General features: G+C 37.4%; 1 non-coding gene across 1 annotated transcript; it reads right to left on the bottom strand.

Moving 5' to 3' along the window:
* Window positions 1–731: 731 nt before the first annotated feature.
* LOC145397574 (5S ribosomal RNA) lies at window positions 732–850 on the bottom strand. The gene has a single exon (XR_013896999.1). It is a non-coding gene; the product is annotated as a 5S ribosomal RNA (ribosomal RNA).
* Between the last annotated feature and the right edge of the window lie 13,649 nt (window positions 851–14,499).

The raw sequence follows: 14,499 nt of genomic DNA, 5'->3' as shown, positions 1-14,499 counted from the left end.
ACTGCCACAGGCTCCAACGGCAGTAGTTCAGTATGGGAAGAATGTCACCCAGTGAGTCGTTCTTCGTAGGGTCTGCCTTTCAATGTACCATACTGTACACAAGGTCAGCTCAGGCGTCATAAATAAACACCTTCGCTGTCTGTGTTTACCAAATACTTACACTTAATGTTTGCCAACTACACTTCACTGCTTTCACAAGTACTGGAGCTATACAGTCTGCACTGACAGTGCACAGACACTGAATTAAACTCAAACTGAACTGAAACTCCTTTAGTCACTTCCCCATCCTTAAAGAAGCATGCATTACACTTAGATCTTCAAGCTTAGCTACAACAGTTGCCAAATCAAAGACATCTAAAAGATGCCAGAGTTTTCTTACATAACAATTTAAATGCTTTAGCATACAAACTAAGATAAAATTACGTAATTTGAGAATCACATACATAACAACATTATAGACAAAAAGAGCACAAAAATTTATGCATAAGCTTACAAAATCCTCCCACTCACAAATAGCAGGCTAACTGACAACTCTCACTCGTAACTTAAAAAATACGAGAATTACTGAGAACCTTCCAGTACATCCCATCTTGCAAATTTCGCTTCCCAATAATTCATTCATTCATTGCCAGACGCCATGTATCCCAGACGGGGTGGCCAATGGCTTAGAGTTAATTGTTTTTACAAGGAGGGGCACTAATCCTCCACCAACCCCACTTGACACGTAGGGATGCCAACAACATCTGGTGTTCCCAGGCGGTCACCCATCCAAGTACTAACCAAACCCAACGTTGCTTAACTTCGCTGATCGGACGGGAAGCGGTGTACTCAACGTGGTATGGCCGTTCAAATAATTTTCTATTTCTGTCAAGGCTCATGCTAAAATTCAATTAACTGCAGTAAATTATACTTTTTAAACACTTGTATGGTTTAACATTAATTCATTATGCATTATGGATATGAAAAAAAAAAGAAGACAACTGGTTTGGGATATTAGGTAAGTATTTGTTTCTGTCGCTTTAATTTTTGGTGGTGGAAAACGGGACAGGCTACCTGAGTATGTCACACAAGAAGATAAGTGTACTGAAACTTAATATGGATACTAGATTTTTTTCTCAGATTACGAGTCAGTCGGACTGCTGTCAATCATACAAGTCCTCAGCTCTGCCCTTGGATCAAGGCCTGAAGGCTTACGACACATATGTCACCATGTGATAATGTTAACACTAACGTCACATATAAATGAATAGTCTTGTGAGCTTATGCTCAGTCATACGTGAATTTGCGCGCTACGTATCCTTATCATATGAGTGGTATTGGCATGTTCTAATGCCTAATTCAGCCCACCTCGATATCATTCGGGATCACAATATCACTTAAAATCTAACAAATTCCTAACCTTTTCAGGACGTTTACTGAACAAGTGTATTCAGAGTAGAAATTTTGTTTAGTAATCAAGGAGAATCATTACTACCTCAAATCATGGGTTCAACGAATTCGACAAAAAAAAAAAAAAAAACACTAAAATTGTTAAGAGTTCCTCGGTTCAATCAGATGAATGAATCTTACATTTTTTTTTGTTTTATACGTGAATGGTTACGAGTCAGGCAGTTGCCATAGATATAAAGAAAAGAATTGGTAGGCTAATTATATATATATCCTATTGGCGCCCAGTGTCCGGAATATTGGACAGAACTGGGATTTTTCAAGTCTTTATAAAGTAGGGAACCCCCGGGTAGGGACCTATGAGCTTCGCGACAATGAGCCGATAGGCGGAGGGCGGTACGCTTAGTACCCACCCAGCGCCATGCCTCGCCCAGCACCCCTGGGATCCAATGGGATATATATATGAATCAGTCACGTAGGCCAATAAAAATCACAAATGGTAGTATTGTTTAATAATTTATATTTTCATCTGCGATGGAGAGGGACTGACTCGAAACACTGCAATTTTTTGCCAATTGTCTTTTCAAAAGATCAACTACTCCTTCCAGGGTAGTCTTCCAATACACCTAAACTGTTCGTACCGAGTGGATAATATTTTCTCGTCATCTATAACTTTCTGTAATTGTGCTTTTTACCTTGACTGCCTCCGTTTTGAGTGAAGCTTTAATTTTTTTCTTGGAAGCTACAAGTTTTTCATTTTCAGCTAACTTTCTCTTCAATTTAGCCTTTTCAGGACTCACAGAAGACACCATAGGAGAGCTTAAGGCTTCATCTATAGGCCTATCCATAGGAAAGGAACAATTACTAGTGTCTTAGTACCAGCACTGGTATCAACACTAACAATTCTACTGATGTTAACAGAATCCAGTTTAACAGACTGTGCTGCTGGTACCTCCTGTTTGTCTGGGCTTTTCCTGGGCAATTTAGTTTTCTTCTGTAAATATGATGAAAAACCAGTAAACACACTTGGTATCACACCTTCCCTTAATATACGGTAGTTCGGTGTGGTCCCGTTAAAATCCTCTTTCTTAAAATGTTGAGAACAAAGAACTGCTGATTTAGAAGGATTAAAGTCCTTCCTACGTGTTGCCTCTATCTACTTCCTGCGAAAAATTTCATCTCTTGGGAACCTACAAGATAAAATACAATCAAATAAGTTTTTTGTCAAGAGAGTACCAAATATGGGGTCAATTCAGATTTCTTTGCTCCAAGTCAAATCCAGTTGCAGAAGGGAATTAAGTTATCAATTCTAATTCATTTGCAAGAAAAAAATTATTGATTCCAGTTCCGTTAAATTCACCATAGTTTAAATTTCAAATTACCTAGGCTATATATACTTATCTATTCCACTTCAATGAAATTCACTCAAGGCTGTAATCCTCCTTACCCCCAGCATACCATTGATAAAAGATAGCCAAGTCAGAAACCCTTGTTAGTTTTTTTTTTTTTTTTGTCTATATTAAATCAATGACTGATATAAAATAACTCTTAAAACATGAAAAAGTTGGTCATTATTAGACATTACACACCTTTTAAATCAAGTGGATGAGCTGAAGGTAAATAACTTAGGCTAAGATTAGATCAGATTAGGTGAATTGGGTTAGGTAAGGTTAGGTTAGGATGGGCTGGATTAAGCTAGCTTGGGGTAAGTAAAGTTAGATAGGTTAACTTAGTGCCTGGTTAAGATAAGCTAGGCCAGACTGGGATAGGTGGGTTAGGTTAAGTTATGTTAAGCTGGATTGGGTGATTTGGTTAGGTTAGGCTAGGTTGCTTTGGTTATAAAGGCTAATTTGGGATAGGCTATATTGGTGTGGTTAGATGTTTGAGACAGCAGTATATCCTAGGCCTAGCCTACTTATTGGCCGACTGGCCACAACGGGGAAGCACTTTGCCAGTATTCTTTACTTTCCACCCCAAAATTTGGAATATTTATTATCAGCACCGGTGTCTAAACTGAATGTAGATTATTGGAGGTTGCTAAGGTCTTAAAAAACGTCAGTATCGAATCACTAGATCATAAATGATCAAAGAAAATTCGTGGAAAAAAACCTAACGTGACACAATTTTAAGTCCATTTCTAAGAAATCATTTCCTTATTTAACCTAGTAATTTTACCTATGAAATGTAACAGAGTCCTGTCGATCCATCTGCGTACACCCAAAAGCAGAACAAGCAGGCATGTTGAGTGGTTACGCAAAAAATAATGAAGAGCTACACTCTCAGCTGATGTTTGAGTCAAAAGGGGGCGGGGGGCTGCAGCACGCTGGCTTCAAGTCACGTGACCTCAGGCCGACTCCTCCCTTATTATACCTCCATGGTTCCAAGTCTAGCGAATTATATTTGATGGTTCTCTGTATAATCATTCAACGGTATGAATAGCGGGTAATAATGAAACTATGGTGATTATGATATTAAATATGTTACCGATTTATTCGTTCATTAAAGCTTCCCACATCCCTATGGGAAGATTTATTATTGTTTTCAGCATTATTGAAACTTCCCCCATACTTGTGGGAAATTCTCTTGTTTTTGTCATTATTATTATTATTATTATTATTATTATCATTATTATTATTATTATCATTATTATTATTATTTTAAAATTGCGATATCAAAAAGGCTATTTGACCTAAAGGCTTCAAACTTGAACAACTTAATCGGACAGCTGTTTGCTTCTTTTGGCCAAATATGACGGTTATCTGCCAGACGGATCTCCGGATTTTATCCGGAATACAGAAAAGTGAGTCATCCATGCCATCTCAAGAACCACGTAATCTAGGAAAGTGACATTTTGCTACAGTATAGCCTTAAGGTGGCTGCGCTGCAGAAAAGAATATGGATCCAATCGGTTGATTATTCTGAGATCGCCTGGGATAAAAAATTGAGACTTTTCAGAAAATTCTGGATGTCACATAATTTTCCATGAAGAATTAAAGATAGAGCCACCTAATTTGATGGACGTATAGACTGTGATGACCTAAGGTGACATGCACATGATCAGTGACCTTGACCTCGAGGCCCCTTTATAATACGGCTTCTAGTGGAGTTACAGGGCCAGGTAGTGGCTGTGGAAAGTTTTTCTTTTATCAAAATTGTCCTTGGACAATTTTACGGTGTTCTAGTTAATAATATTTGATTTTGGATAACATACTGTGGAATTCTAATGGTAATACATCCATAGCATTGCGTCAATAAATCGTATATGCTGAGGAGACAAGGGTCATTATACTGTACAAGCTGCTATTTGAACAATACATTTCCACATCTCACCCCAGTCATCCCCCCCTCTCCCTCCCTCCTTTCACACCCCTCCTCGTCCTGCCGGTTTCGTTTGCCTCTCACAGCTCTTCTCACAGAATGGCTTCACACGCTCTTAATGCTCTAAAGATTTCATATCTGTCTTACGCAGAGAAACAGCAGTGTTGTATACAATCACTGAAAATTACTTTGATTTATACCCTCTACTTTTTCTTTACGTTCTTAATTTAAGAGTGAAAGATTTTTTTTTTGGGGGGGTGGGGTCAGCCTTTAAGCATAGTCCAAGCAAGTTCTTCCCTGGGGCCCAGCAGTCTTACGTTTCACACACCGATCACCCTTTACGGCTTAGGATTTTAATATTACTAATGGGGACACCTTTTTTAAGTTAAATCATATATTAGCATAAAATTTGGTAAGTTTGTATAACCTGCCATCAAGCACACACTTCACTAAAATGTGCAATGCTGACCACACGAGCTGTTTTCCCCTATGCTAAGGTACTGAACACAATTCACCAACTCTAATCATATGCTTGTCATATTCCTTTACGACATACTCCCATACACATACACGAAAGCGCGAACGAAATATTACTTTGCTCGACGTTTGCGTGTTTGTGCGTGAGTATGTCCGTTCTGTGTGTGTGTGTGTGTGTGTGTGTGTGTGTGTGTGTGTGTGTGTGTGTGTGTGTGTGTTAAGGCTTTGTAGCCAACATTTTTATATATGTAACTCTTAGTTCTTGTAATAGGTGAGTCTTGAGTTAATTGAAGAGCAGGAGGAGTTAAAGATGAATACAGGGAGTTGATCTTGATTTATTATCTTCAGATAAAATCTAAGTTGAGCACCGTATGTGTTATACAGAGACTTAATATACTAAGTAAGTCTAGTTGGACCCCTCTTCTTATTCACTCTCTCCACTGTCTGCCGGTTCTATGGCTAACCTCCTACTGAGCTCTGCTTCCTAAATTTCTATTTTAGCAGGGGTCGTGTCACGTGGATTATACTGATGTGAAGCTTCTAGAAGCCGATGTGTGTGTATGTGTGTGTATGATCACGAGGCGCTGTTCGTGTGCATATCAGCATTCCTCCAGTTAAGTGTGTTCAAGCCTTACCTTTGTTCGATTCTCGCTGACACACTACCTATCTCATCCCCTGGCTTGATGCTTTTACCTGTCTATCTATTTATCATGCTATCTATTATGATTTGTATTTATAATATGGAGTCCTGACATTGTTCGGTCGCGCCGGCGGTCCTCTGACAGTAATCATCATTGACATATGCTAATCTATTAGTACATAATATTGATTATAATATTGTATATATATAATATTTATGTTAATATTGCAATGGTTCAGTAATATTATGTTAAACAAGTTGTATACATAATTGAACAAATACAATATGGTTAAATTGGTTATTGTATGACATTTTGTAAGATGTGTATGTATAACAGACATACACATATAATTGTGCAATGGTAATACTGGTAGGTCATTACATTACATATGGAGTTGTCCCTTTAGTAATGTCTAATATTTCACCTAATTTGTATGATGATTCTGGTAATACAGAAATGTGGTAACATTGTATGACTTGTTACATAATACTGTAGCAACATTGTAGAAATAACTGTAACATTGTATGAATTATTACATAATATTGTAGTAACATTGTAGTAATAATTGTAACATTGTATGAATTGTTACATAATACTGGAGTAATGCATAATTATGTTGGCCTTATAACTGTAGTTACATTTTGTTAATGCAACTGTTACATAATTGTGTTGGCCTTATAACTGTAGTTACAGTTTGTTAATGCAACTGTTACATAATTGTGTTGGCCTTATACTGTAATTGTAGTTACATTTTGTTAATGCAACTGTTACATGTTTGTGTTGGCCTTATAAATGTAGTTACATTTTGTTAATGCAACTGTTACATGTTTGTGTTGGCCTTATAAATGTAGTTACATTTTGTTAATGCAACTGTTACATAATTGTGTTGGCCTTGTGTTGGCCTTATAATTGTAGTTAAAGTTACATAAAAGTTACATCTTGTTAATGCAACTGTTACGTAATTGTGTTGGCCATAACTGTAGTATGCTATCGTTTGTAGTTACATGATTGTAGGGACTGTAACAATTTTGGTAATACTATCATTTGTAGTTACATAATTGTAGCAAGTCATAATTGTAGCAAGTGTAACATAATGCAAACGTTTGTCATTACATAATTGTAATAATTGCAGTCCTGACATCGCTAATCCGGTCATGCTGCGGTCGATGATAGTGATGATGTGCCATGCCACTAGCTTGTGGAGACAACAATTTGCTTTTTTGTTTGTAGTTTATGTGGTATTTTGGCATTTATAGTAACACTTACACTTACTTTCATTTGTTTGTTATGTGATCTTACTGTATTTCTTTTCTTTTTTATTTGTATGTATTGATTTTCTATAGTTTGTATTTCTTCGTTTGTCTACGCTTTTTCGATGTTGTTCGAGGTTGCATAATTGCTGGTTAATTCCCTTGGGACCCTTTTTTAAGGCTTAGTTGATATTGCACGGATAATATTGAAAATGATATTATATTGCCCCATAATTTGTTATTTTATAATATATATATATATATATATATATATATATATATATATACAGTATATACTATATACACTGACTTGTTGTTCACTTGTACCTATCGTGGGCAATATATGTGTCAGCACTGTGTGGAATTCTATGTCTACACAATTGTGTGGAAGATGTTCATTCTTCCTAACGTCATTTGTGTTGGCCATTTTTTTTTTTTTTTTTTTGGTTTTCCTTGTAACTTAATTCGTCTGTTTCCACTGGGTAGCTTTAATTAATAAATGTTTAATACAGTTCTTTTAATCGCTCACTGAGTAACTGTGATAGTAGCCTATATTTTCTTTATTACTTTGTGGATGTAATAATTTATAGATGTATGTATGAAGCACGTATTTTATGTAGGAATAAATGGTAACACTCGATGATAGTAAATAAATGCTAAAGTAAATGAATTAATATATACAGTGTAGATTATTTATTGTTGGTGCAAGTATAAAATGACTGAATTATGAAGATAAACGAAGTAGGTATATGTATTTAAGTTGTAATTATATAGCACGTTTTATATGTTTGTGCAGACGGTGTCGTCTATCACTGTGTATTGTATAAATGAAGTAACTATGTAACTCACTAATTTTTACCGTGGTGGGAATGGTGTGAGTGGTGGTGTCACACACGAGTTGATCGACGTGGCGTCGTCTCAGCAAACACGTATGGTGACGTCGACTTCCCACACTGGTAGCTGTGGTGTGTAACTGAGTAGCGATGAGTAACTTGAGTGAAGATGAGTAAGTAAGATGAGTTGTGAATATGGACTTGGTATTTGCTTCGTCGTCTTGACCTCGCACTCCTGCTTCAGCAGTGGAGGTTGGGTGGAGGTAGGAGAGAGAGGAGGGTTAGGTCAGGTGGTTGTGAGTTGTGAGTCGTGTCTTGCTCTTCGTTTGTTTGTTTTGTTTTTCTTTCTCGATGTATTTCGGTCCTTTCCTCTTGTGATTTACTCGTTGTGGGATGAAGACTATTGCTACTTGTAGGTACGTGTAGAAGATTATACAGACAACTCGTAGACTTGTTACTTATAGTTGATCATAGATTGTTGTAGTTCGTCATAGAAATTGGAAGATTGTTTGTATCAATATTTTGTTAAACTACTGGCAAGGCGTCCTGTGACCTCTTCACCTCTAAATCAGCGTGATGATAGGGGAGACGGAGGGGAGAGGGGGTTGGAGAGAATACTGTCAGGAGATGGTTGTGAGTTGTTGGTTGTAAGAGGTATTGTTTGTTTTCAATCTTGATAATGCAGAATCAACTGTACACTCGTAGGCTCATAGGCTTGTAGGCTTGTAGGCTCGTAGGCTCGTAGGCTTGTAGACTCGTAGACTCGAAGGCTTGTAGACTCGTAGGCTCGTTCATTACTGCCACCATTTAATGTTAAAGCTTTGCAGCCAACATTTTTATATATGTAACTCTTAGTTCTTGTCACCATTTAATGTTAAGGCTTTGTAGCCAACATTTTTATGTATGTAACTCTTAGTTCCTGTAATAGGTGAGTCTTGAGTTAATTGAAGAGCAGGAGGAGTTAAAGATGAATACAGGGAGTTGATCTTGATTTATTATCTTCAGATAAAATCTAAGTTTAGCACCGTATGTGTTATACAGAGACTTAATATACTAAGTAAGTCTAGTTGGACCCCTCTTCTTATTCACTCTCTCCACTGTCTGCCGGTTCTATGGCTAACCTCCTACTGAGCTCTGCTTCCTAAATTTCTATTTTAGCAGGGGTCGTGTCACGTGGATTATACTGATGTGAAGCTTCTAGAAGCCGATGTGTGTGTATGTGTGTGTATTATCACGATGCGCTGTTCGTGTGCATATCGGCATTCCTCCAGTTAAGTGTGTTCAAGCCTGTTTACCTTTGCTCGATTCTCGCTGACACACTACCTATCTCATCCCCTGGCTTGATGCTTTTACTTGTCTATCTATTTATCATGCTATCTATTATGATTTGTATTTATAATATGGAGTCCTGACATTGTTCGGTCGCGCCGGCGGTCCTCTGACAGTAATCATCATTGACATATGCTAATCTATTAGTACATAATATTGATTATAATATTGTATATATATAATATTTATGTTAATATTGCAATGGTTCAGTAATATTATGTTAAATAAGTTGTATACATAACTGAACAAATACAATATGGTTAAATTGGTTATAGTATGACATTTTGTAAGATGTGTATGTATAACAGACATACACATATAATTGTGCAATGGTAATACTGATAGGTCATTACATTACATATGGAGTTGTCCCTTTAGTAATGTCTAATATTTCACCTAATTTGTATGATGATTCTGGTAATACAGAAATGTGGTAACATTGTATGACTTGTTACATAATATTGTAGCAACATTGTAGAAATAACTGTAACATTGTATGAATTGTTACATAATATTTTAGTAACACTGTAGTAATAATTGTAACATTGTATGAATTGTTACATAATACTGGAGTAATGCATAATTATGTTGGCCTTATAACTGTAGTTACATTTTGTTAATGCAACTGTTACATAATTGTGTTGGCCTTATAACTGTAGTTACAGTTTGTTAATGCAACTGTTACATAATTGTGTTGGCCTTATAACTGTAGTTACATTTTGTTAATGCGACTGTTACAAAATTGTGTTGGCCTTATACTGTAATTGTAGTTACATTTTGTTAATGCAACTGTTACATGTTTGTGTTGGCCTTATAAATGTAGTTACATTTTGTTAATGCAACTGTTACATAATTGTGTTGGCCTTATAATTGTAGTTAAAGTTACATAAAAGTTACATCTTGTTAATGCAACTGTTACATAATTGTGTTGGCCATAACTGTAGTATGCTATCGTTTGTAGTTACATGATTGTAGGGACTGTAACAATTTTGGTAATACTATCATTTGTAGTTACATAATTGTAGCAAGTCATATTTGTAGCAAGTGTAACATGATGCAAACGTTTGTCATTACATAATTGTAATAATTGCAGTCCTGATATCGCTAATCCGGTCATGCTGCGGTCGATGATAGTGATGATGTGCCATGCCACTAGCTTGTGGAGACAACAATTTGCTTTTTTGTTTGTAGTTTATGTGGTATTTTGGCATTTATAGTAACACTTACACTTACTTTCATTTGTTTGTTATGTGATCTTACTGTATTTCTTTTCTTTTCTTTTCTTTTTTATTTGTATGTATTGATTTTCTATAGTTTGTATTTCTTCGTTTGTCTACGCTTTTTCGATGTTGTTCGAGGTTGCATAATTGCTGGTTAATTCCCTTGGGACCCTTTTTTAAGGCTTAGTTGATATTGCACGGATAATATTGAAAATGATGTTATATTGCCCCATAATTTTGTTATTTTATAATATATATATATATATATATATATATATATATATATATATATATCTATATCTATACAGTATATATATATATATATATATATATATATATATATATATATATATATATATATATATATATATATATATTGTTACGGAACAGAGAAAGATAATGTACACTTTAAGTGAGAATGCTAAAAATCACTACTGTCCCGTAAAGTTCCAGGTTCAAAACAAAAGAGTTAGGTAAAATTACAAGTTAAAGTTTAATGCTCAAACTAACAACAAAACATTCAGGACTCATAAGGATAATGTAATGGCAAATAAACAGGTTAAATATATGGTTAACTGCAATAGCCTCTATTAACACGAAATTAGCAAGAGTAAATTTATCTAAGTCAGCCCTGATAAAATGAGATACCAGATAATACTCAGTGAATGCCAGATAAATTATTACAGATACAAACTATTATCAAAAATGACTGACAAAGAACCCTACATAAATTACAAACTTCACTAGGCCTACAAATTAAACTTATGCTAAACAGTACAAGAACAAAATGCAACAACGGTTATACTCAAATTACACACAGCTGCTAGATGTTTGGAGATTTCTTGAGCACTCACAATAATAATATCTGTACAGGGGAGGACAGAGATGTGAACAAAATGAGGAGCAGATCTAAGTGGCAATGATGCAAAGACTGAGCTCATTATATAGGGGCCGGCAGAGCCTGATACAACTTGTAAGAAGGACGCGCAAATGAAGCCATGGGGACAGAGAGCTGAAAATCCCGCAAAGTATAACAAAGTGAACGACTTACTCTACTATAACGGTAGAAGGGGGGGACTGAGGCAGAACACGCTCGTGATCAAACATGCAGTAACTGTGCGTTAAAATTACACAAAGGATGATGAAATCATAGGCTATGTAACACCTCCCCACAAAGAAAAAGAAATTTACAAAGGAAATTTCTTATTACTCTAAAACAATCTGTCTAAAGTCTAGATAAGCAATCTGCAATAACATTTTCTTTCCCCTTGACATGTTGTATGTCTAATGAATACTCCTGAAGAAGTAGACTCCATCTTGTCAATCTCTGATTTTTATCTTTAAACTTACTAAAGAATTTCAGTGGGTTATGATCGGTATAAATGACTATGGGTTCAAAACCAGAACACAAATAAAATGAAAAATGCTGTAAACCCAAAATCAAGGCCAAAAGCTCTTTCTCAATAGTTGAGTAGTTCTTTTGAGGTGGAGTCAACTTCTTAGTGTAATAAGATACAGGGTGTTCAATACCCTGATCATCCTCTTGCAGCAAAACAGCCCCAGCTCCTGTATCACTTGCATCAACAGCCATCTTAAAAGGCTTAGCAAAATTTGGAGTAGCGAGCACTGGCTGACTTAATAGAATAGCTTTAAGTTTGTTGAAAGAGGATTCACAGTTATCGGTCCAGACAAATTTAACTCCCTTTTTCAGTAGGTCTGTAAGTGGTGATACAAGAATAGAAAAGTTAAGAACAAATCTCCTGTAATAACCTACCATTCCCAAAAATCTTTGTATCTCTCCTACTTTTAGGACTGGGAAGATCACTTATAACCTGAACCTTAGCTCCTGGTGGTGCAACATGTCCATCACCAATTACATACCCAAGGTACTGAACTTTAGCTTGACCAAACTCACACTTTGATAAATTAGCTACAAGATTAGCCTGAACTAAACGGTCAAGAAATTTACTGACATGGCATAGGTGATCTTTCCAGTTGTCACTGAAGATTAATACATCATCAATATAAACAACACACCCTGCCAAACCCTCTGTTACAACATTCATGAGCTTCTGAAATGTGGCTGGTGCATTCTTCATACCATACGGCATTACAGAACATGCAAAAGCCTTTCCTAGTGTTACAAAACATGAGATCTCCCTAGCACGTTCAGTCATAGGTACTTGCCAGTATCCCTTTAACAAATCAAACTTACTTATGTACCTAGCCTTTCCGATCTTGTCTATGCAATCTTCCACACGAGGGAGAGGGTAAGTGTCTGTTTTAGTTATCTGATTAACACGTCTGTAGTCGATGCAAAGCCTCTGTGACCCACCTGGCTTAGGGACTAGAGTGACAGGAGAACTCCACTCGCTCTGACAGGGCTCAATCATCTTGTGGTCCAACAGGTAGCCAAGCTCCTTCTGGATGAGAGGAACTTTCACTGGGTTCACACGGTAAGGAGGCAATTTAATTGGGTTTGCGTCTCCAACATCGACATCATGCATCAACACAGTGGTTCTTCCTGGAGTAGCACGGAACACTTGCGGGTACTCCTGCAGTAATGCCGAAAACTCCTGCCTTTCCTTGGGAGGTAGATGAGAAAGCTTAGTCTGGAGATCATTCATGATATCAGGATTCTTCCCCAAACTATCACTCAGGCTCATGCTGCATGGGAGAACTTCACTTGTAGACTCGGGTGGAACAGCTACAGTGCAGACTGGATTATTTTCGTCCCGCCTGTGATATAACTTTAGCATGTTGATGTGACATAGTTGCTTGCTCTTTCTACGATCTGGTGTGGCGATGACATAGTTGACATCACTGAGTTTCTTCTCCACGAAATAAGGACCACTAAACTTGGCTTGAAGAGGTTGCCCATGAACTGGTAGCAGAATCAAAACCTGATCTCCTGGCTGAAAGTGGCGGAACCTGGACTTCTTATCATACCAAGTCTTCATCTTCTCCTGAGCAGCTCCTAAATTCTCTCTCGCCAGCTGTAAAGCAGTGGACAGCCGTTCTTTGAACTTCATCACATACTCCAGCAGGTTGACGTCATCTTCCTCCGACAGCCAGCATTCCTTGAGTAGCTTAAGGGGTCCTCTTACTTCATGGCCAAACAGTAGTTCAAAAGGTGAGAAGCCCAGTGATTCATTTGGAGATTCTCTTGCGGCAAATACAACAAATGGAAGACCTTTGTCCCAGTCTTTCTGATGTTCCAAACAGTATTTCTTGAGCATCGATTTGAGTGTTTGATGATATCTCTCCAACGCTCCTTGGGTCTGGGGATGGTAAGCTGAAGACGTGATCTGGGTGATGCCCAACTCTTTCAGAGACTGCTTGAAAACATTCGACATGAAATTACTTCCCGGTCTGACTGTACCTCCTTGGGCAGACCAAACTTTGTGAAGAACCCTAGCATTTCCTTAACCACGTTCTTTGCTGAGATATTTCTAAGTGGAATGGCTTCAGGATAACGAGTAGCCATATCAATCATGGTCAACACATAAGAAAATCCTGAAGAAGTCTTAGGAAGAGGGCCCACAATATCCACCAACACACGGGTGAAAGGCGCCTCAAAAGGAGGAATGGGAACTAGAGGTGCAACCTTTTCGGTCTGATTACACTTCCCCACAACTTGACAGGTGTGACAAGACTTACAATACCAGGAAACATCCCTGAAGATACCTGGCCAGTAGAAGTGTTTCAAAATGCGTGCCACAGTCTTCCTCACTCCAAGGTGTCCTGCCAAACTGGAATCATGAGCCACTCGAATGATATCCTGCCTACAAACACGAGGGATGACAACTTGATGTACAACCTCCCATTCACAGTCGGCTGATGCTGTTGGGGGTCTCCACTTCCTCATAAGTACTCCTGACTTTACATAATAACAAGTAGAAGCACCGGCTGACTCTTCTTCACTGTAAGCAGAGTTAGCTAGACCTTTCAACTCAGGGTCAGCAACCTGCAACTCAACCAACTCTTGACGAGACAAATTATCAACACTACGGGGTACTGCCTCATCTGGTGAGTGGTCCAAATT

Source organism: Coenobita brevimanus, chromosome 41 (genome assembly GCF_032717465.1).
Source record: "Coenobita brevimanus isolate Jiangsu-jjx chromosome 41, ASM3271746v2, whole genome shotgun sequence".
In the NCBI taxonomy this organism is placed as follows: domain Eukaryota; kingdom Metazoa; phylum Arthropoda; class Malacostraca; order Decapoda; family Coenobitidae; genus Coenobita; species Coenobita brevimanus.
Note: the sequence above shows the minus strand (reverse complement) of the source record. Positions and strands in the feature narration are given on the sequence as shown.